General features: G+C 39.2%; 2 non-coding genes across 2 annotated transcripts; one reads left to right on the top strand and one right to left on the bottom strand.

The window, feature by feature from the left end:
* Positions 1 to 3,010: 3,010 nt before the first annotated feature.
* TRNAI-AAU (transfer RNA isoleucine (anticodon AAU)) lies at positions 3,011 to 3,084 on the top strand. Its single transcript has one exon. It is a non-coding gene; the product is annotated as a tRNA-Ile (tRNA).
* Positions 3,085 to 4,294: 1,210 nt separating this feature from the next.
* Positions 4,295 to 4,366, bottom strand: TRNAH-GUG (transfer RNA histidin (anticodon GUG)). The gene has a single exon. It is a non-coding gene; the product is annotated as a tRNA-His (tRNA).
* Between the last annotated feature and the right edge of the window lie 2,889 nt (positions 4,367 to 7,255).

Genomic DNA, 7,255 nt, shown 5'->3' with positions numbered 1-7,255 from the left:
CCATCTGCTTTCTATTCATATTTTGCTTTATCTGTTATTGATGATGATCCCAGAACTATGAAGGAAGCAGTGGATTCAGAGGATGGAAAACTCTGGAAAGAGGCCATGGTTGATGAAATGACATTTTTGCACAAAAATGAGGCTTGGAATCTGGTGGAGTTGCCCGCTGGAAGGAAACCCATTGGTAGCAAATGGGTGTTCAAGAAGAAGACAAATGCAGAAAGAAAGGTGGAGAAATAAAAAGCTCGGTTGGTAGCAAAAGGTTATTCCCAAGTGACGGGAATTGACTTTGGTGATATTTTTCTCATGTTGCCAAGGTAGCTTCTATTAGACTACTTTTATCTGTTGTTGCTGCTTTTGATTTTGAGGTGGAATAGATGGATGTGAAGACAACATTTCTTCACACGGATCTGGAAGAGGAGATCTACATGAAGCAACCTGAAGGCTTTGCGGTGAAGGGTAAGAAATAACTGGTATGCAAGTTAAAGAAGTCTCTGTATGGGCTAAAACAGTCACCAAGGATGTGGTATCATAAATTTGATACGTTTATACAGGGACTTGGCTTCACCAGAAGCAAAGCAGATCACTGTGTGTATTTTAAATTAAATGGTGACCATGTTATTTATCTGGTCTTGTATGTGGATGGCATGTTGCTGGTTGGAAATGACAAAGAAATTATCCAGGATTTGAAGACCCAATTGTCCTCCAAATTCGACATGGAAGATCTTGGTGCTGCAAACTATATTTTGGGCATGGGAATTAAAAGAGATCGGGCAAAGAGGAAGCTCTGGTTAAACTAGAGGAACTATGTTGAGATAATATTGCAGAGGCTTAATATGTAAGATAGTAAACCACTGAAAGTTCCTATTCCTGTAGGTGTAAAGTTATTTGCTGAACAGTGTCCCAAGACACAAGAAGAGGAAGAAGACATGTCCCGTGTTCCATATGGAAGTGCAGTCGGTAGCCTGATGTATGCGATGGTCTGTACTAGACCAGACATTGCACATGCAATGGGAGTATTGAGCAGGTTTATGTCAAAACCAGGGAAGGAGCATTAGATAACAGTGAAGCGGGTTTTCAGGTATTTGCGTGGCACTGGTGATTATGGTTTGTGCTACCAAGAAATACCAGGATTGGACAAAGTTTTGGATATTCATGGCTTTGTTGATGCAGACTGGGCTAGAGATCTGGATCAAAGAAGATCTACAAGTGGGTATGTGTTTAACCTATTTGGAGGTGTAGTCAGTTGGATGAGTAAGAAATAATCTGTAGTGGCATTATCAACTACAAAGGCAGAATACATGGCAACCACTCATGCAAGCAAGGAAGCAGTTTGCTTGCAGAGATTGTGTTCAAGTATGGGGTTATTACAGGGAGATATAAGGATAAACTGTGACAGCCAAAGTGTAATTTTTTGGCAAAGAACCCTGCTTACCATTCAAAGACAAAGCACATTGATGTTCAATACCACTTTGTGAGGGATATGATAGAAGACAAAAAGGTGTTGTTGGTAAAGGTGTACACTTTGAAGAATACTGCAAATGCATTAACAAAATCTGTGAGCTCTGAGAAGTTCTCTTGGTGTAGAGAAACAATGGGCGTTGCAGGGCTAGATAAATGACTAAGCTCTCTTGTGGCCCCCTATGGAAAGAAAACAACGAGTGGGAGAATGTTGGGTTGTGTTATATTCTTTCCACGACTAGCTCCCTTAGTTAACCGGGGGGTTAGAGGGGGGAGCCCCCCCTTCGTTGTGCCGATTGCGCAATGGGGGTTTGAGGGGAGCGGGGCAGCGCCCTGGGGAATTTTTTTTTGGACCCTATATTAGGTGGGTGGACCTACCTATGGTTTTGTGCATGGTTTTCTCACATGGTTTTGGACGCGATGGTATTTTTTCCATTGTATTGGATGCTTTGGCAATGTATATATATGTATTATAACATTGAAAAGAACATAATGAAAAATCAAGTTGTTAGTCCTGGTTTTGGGATCCAAGGGAAAATCTCTGTGTATATGTGTTTTATGTGTTATGCTCTCGCATTGTTTATTTTCTGTGTTTTAAAATTCGTATGTAGGTAATTTCTGTACGGGGTTAAAATCTACATATCTCTCAATTTTTATCTATTCAGGTTGAAGATATTGGTTTATCAAGTAACTAGGATTTATTTCAAAAGTAGGCTTGCATTTTAGCCAAAATTGAAAGAAAAAATCTTGCTTGGTGCAACAAATAGTTATGTTGAGCTAGTTGTCAGGTATTAGTAAAAGTTGTGTTAGGAGCCATCCTTGTTTATTGGGCCTCCCTAACTTGGATTCACAATGGAATCTAGGGGAAAGTTTGCTAACTATCATTTTAGTTTTGTTGAGCTGGATGTGAGAATTGAAAGCCAATGGTGCTAGCCTCTTGGCAAATGTTGGCTATACCCAAAGCCCTAAGGGGATAAGGCCTTAAAAAAGTATTGCAATATAAACTTTTTATAAATTTAATTTTTTCAATGACTAAAAATAATGATAAGGAAAACTAATATTGTTAATGCCTTCCACCTTGATTCAAATCCCTTAATTAACCTTGATACATGATTGTGAATATTGGATATAACAATTATAGATTATAGAAGCAACTTAGAGAATTAAATCTAAATTATATAAATGTAAATCTGCCCAATTAAATGAAATTCTTTATAAAAAAAATAAAAATACCATACAATTCCATCTATTTTTATATTACAAATAACAATTTCAATAAACCTAAATTTACATTTGAAACAATATTTAGTAACCAAATTACAAATAAATAAAAAATTTAAAATCTTACAAATTTAAATTAATCTCATTAATAACTAAAAGTATTTAAACAAAACAAAACCAACAATTCCTTTTTGTCTTTTTTTAATTTTCACAAGCTGCTTTTCTTTTTTGTCGGGTGGATTTCCCTTTTCTGAATTTTAATTTTTAATTGCCTATGATAATAATTTTTATTTTACGAATAAATTTTAATTATATTAAAATTCAAACTGGCCTATTAGCTCAGTTGGTTAGAGCGTCGTGCTAATAACGCGAAGGTCGCAGGTTCGAAACCTGCATAGGCCATATCTTTTATGCTGAATTTCAGACAGCATGCGTAGACCCATACTCTCAGTTACACCGAACTCCAAGCTTCATTCAGCCATGATTATGTGCTTTGTTCACTGAAGCGCGGGTTTCGAAACCTGCATAGGCCATGCCTTTTATGCTGAATTTCAGACAGCATGCGTAGACCCATACTTTCAGTTAGACCGAACTCCAAGCTTCATTCAGCCATGATTATGTGCTTTGTTCACTGAAGCGCGGGTTTGAAACCTGGGTAGGCCATCGGTTTTTATCCGAATTTCTGATAAAAGCCTGCATAGACCTATATTTAGGTTTTTATCTGAATTTCTGATAGCCATTATAGACCTATATTTTCAGTTACCCGGATCTCCAAGCTTCATTCAGCCATAGGCCATAGGTTTTTATCTGAATTTCTGATACCCTATTTTCAGTTACCCGGATCTCCAAGCTTCATTCAGCCATGATATGTGCTTTGCTCACTGAAGCACAAGTTCGAAACTTGCGTAGGCCATGGTTTTTTCTGAATTTCAGATGACTGCATATACCTATATTTTCAGTTACCCCGATCTCTCAGCTGCATTCAGCCATGATATGTGTTTTGTTCACTGAAGCCTATCGTTCAGGCATTCTTTTAAGTGCTTCATTCAGCCATGATATGTGTTTTGTTCACTGAAGCCTATCGTTCAGGCATTCTTTTAAGTGCTTCATTCAGCCATGATATGTATTATCGTTCAGGCATTCTTCGAAGTGCTCTACTAGGGCAAGCTTTCTTAGAATAATGAAATAAGATCTTCAGACAGCTTGCATAAACCATATTTTCATTTACCGAGATCTCGCAGCTTCATTCAGCCATCAAATGTACTTTGTTCACTGTAACGAATCGTTCAGGTATCCTTTGGGATCTGTCAGCTTCAGTCAGCCATGATATGTACTTTGTTCACTGTAGTGAATCGTTCAGATATCCTTTTCATAATAAAATACTGTACTTCAGGCATTCTCTTCGGCAAGAGGATACGCAATGCCCTACTAGGGCAAACATTTTGAATAATGAAGTAAATCTGCCACGATATGCACTGAAAACTCTATTGGTTCTTCGTTTCACGAAGAAAGAAGTTTCGAGCCTGGTTCGCCTGATCGTATTACAAATACAGTTATCCAAGTTCAAAAAATCAATTTTAAAAGGCCAATCAAAACGAAATGAATACGACTCTGTGGCTGCTGGGATTCGAGCCCAGGTCTCCACGGCCACAACGTGGAATTCTCACCACTAAACTACAGCCACTCACATGACAAGAAAATAAATCAAAAAATTTAATAAACATTGTTTAGAACAACACCAGCCCAACGATAGGATAACAACATAAATATTTGTGGTGCATCGTTTTCTTCAACCATGAATAAATATTTATACAAAAATTCTAAAATACATTTCCTTGGATATTTATTTATAAAGTTTTTTCTTCTATAATTATTCAAAAGTAAAAGATTAAAAAACAAATACTTATCTTTGTTTCTAAAAATATTATTCAAAAATAAAAGATTAAAAAGCAAGTACTTATCTTTGTTTAACGAGTAAGATATCTTGTTTAACCTATTTTGAAGATTTGAATTATAAATAATTGCTATTAAAAAATAGAATTTATTGGATGTTATCTCATTTAGCTTTCCTCATTATAGGGATTAGGAAAAACAAGTTATCCTTTCTCACAAATAACATGAAGATGATGTTAATATAATTTTGGAAATTTAATTATAAGTAAATGGAATGGATTGAAGTTATTGATATAGAATTGGATATTGTAAAGTTTTCAAAATAGATTTCTTATGTTTGTAAATCAACATGATTAAAGATGGGTTGGAGACAAAAGACCATGAATTGTCTTACACAATCATAATTTATATAATTTAACTTATAGAAATAAAGATTTTTTAAATCAGTTAAGTCTAATTTATGCGGGGCTTAAGAGCAACAAGCTTACAAGATTGTGAGCATTATTAAATAGATGACCATATTAAACAAATTTACTTAGAACCTTGAGTTTTACTTCCTAAATGACTTCCTTATAAAAATAACCACATTTAAACTATCAAACTTCTTGATGTAAAATTATGGATAGACCAATTGATGTTTAACTTTGAAGTTCTAATTTCATCAACTATGTACTAAAGTGAAAAAGATCCAGTAACTTATTTGAAGCTGGAATTATCATCTGTTGGATGTGCATGAGTACTCTTAATTCCAGAAACTGATCCCAGAATCTTGGAGATTTCATTTACAGGGATTTCCAACATTTCTACTTTGACATGCTCAGTATTATCTTCAACACTCAGGTCAACAACGATTTTTGTACCTTCAAAATCATCATCAGTTGATTCTACATTTGAATCACTGTCAGAGTCACTTTCCTTCTCTATGACACATCCTTTTTCCTGGTTAGAACATTCTTTATTGTTAGTTTTCTTCATGTCAATGCCCTCTTCCATTATAGATATTGAATCTGGTGTTTTGAAAGCTTTTAATGATTCTACAAATGATTTTTTTATTTGTTGTATTTGTTGTAATGTTTCTCCAATTTCCCCCGGATGCGGGTGTTGACGTGCGGAGAAGGGGCGGGCCACATGCCCAGCATGTGCCGCCCCGTGTTAAACCCACGGCTCCTTGAAGGAGGCCGTCAACTGGCATTCTATCTCCTCATCTGCGCAATGCAGTAGTTAATGCCATTGATGGCTGAGGAAAGAGGTAGATGGAGGAGCAGAGCGCAGTTATGGAGCGCCTGCAACGAGGGAATGAAACAGAATATGAGGAGCTTAATGTGTCAAGCAGGGAATATTGGTCTGCCGAGTACTGGAGGGTGCAGAAGCACAGTGAGTTCAGGCCGGTGGAGATTTCATCACCCCGCGGCTCAGCTGAAGCCTGCCTCTGTGGCCATCCTTGCCGCTGGTCTGAGAGAGGAAGGCAATTGGCATACCACCAACGACAATTGGGAAAATGGAATGGTCTGGAACCAAGAGGGAGAATTCAATCTGAGTTCTGTGCACCAGAGGACAAAAAGGGAAGGTATTGGCACTGCTACCAAGTTCAAGTTCATTCTCAGGCAATCAGAGGAGGCATTAGGGACACCATGGTTAAGGTACGAGAACGACAGCCCAGCAGAAGGGGACCATGGAGAGGCTCCTCCTCACGAGCCCCTGCAGCAGATGAGCATCATCATTGTTGTTGCTGTTACTGTCATCGACGAGCCCGAGCAACCCAGCTCCCCATTCGACAATTCATGGAGGTTGGGAGTTCCAGCGAAGGGAAGCCGGTGCTTCCAGCCTTTGGCTCTGTGGTATTCACTCTGGGCAACTCTGCAGACATTGCAGGGGTCAATGCCCACATCTCAGTCTTATTCACCAGAACTCCGGAAGGAATGGAGGATGGAAATCCTCAGGGCACATTGGAGATGCCAATGGAAGACTCTGGAAAGGAAATTGATGTTGGAGACGGCACGTCGGAGACGCCAATGGAAGGCTCTGGAAAGGAAATTGAAGTTGGAGAAGAACCGGCTGTGGAAGAGGTCACTGAAACTGAACCACCATCGTCTGAAGCCGGAGGCAAGGAGGACCAAAATTCGCATGCCCTCTCACCTCCATTGGGGCCAGCCCCTCCAGGCGTCGACGAAGAGGTATGGAGGAAAATGTGGGAAGGACGTGAAGAAGGTGATGGATGGGCGTACGTGGTCGAAGACAAAAGCCTCTGTGACGAGGCGGAAGAACATCTGGCAGCCCGCCTTCCATCCACCGCCCGACTCCAGGATTAATGCTTCCACGGGTATTCTGATTTTGTCATTCGGTTATGTTTGCTGGCAGTCGTTACTTGTGTCTCTGTTATGTTCAAATTTGTCTGGTCTTTGGTTTAGTCTCACTTCTGTTAGGTCTATGTGGGGTTACAGTAAATGCATTAATCGCCATGGCTATCATGCGCTCTCAGAAGCTAGCCCCTGCGTGGGCAGTCATATGTTTGGTCTAGGTAATGTTATTCCCCAGAGTTTCTGATAGATTTTGCCCCTAGGTGGGGGCTTTTGTTGTCATGAGAAGTTATGAGAAGTCCTGTCGATGCTGCCCCTGCGAGGGAGCTTTCAAGCTTACAGTCAAGGTTCCCAGGGTGCTTCTGCAGGCCCTGGAAGACAAG

Source organism: Pinus tabuliformis, chromosome 7, assembly GCF_031772625.1.
Source record: "Pinus tabuliformis cultivar Carrire ecotype Pingquan chromosome 7, CPIR1, whole genome shotgun sequence".
Lineage (NCBI taxonomy): Eukaryota > Viridiplantae > Streptophyta > Pinopsida > Pinales > Pinaceae > Pinus > Pinus tabuliformis.
This window is presented reverse-complemented; position numbering and strand designations above follow the sequence as displayed.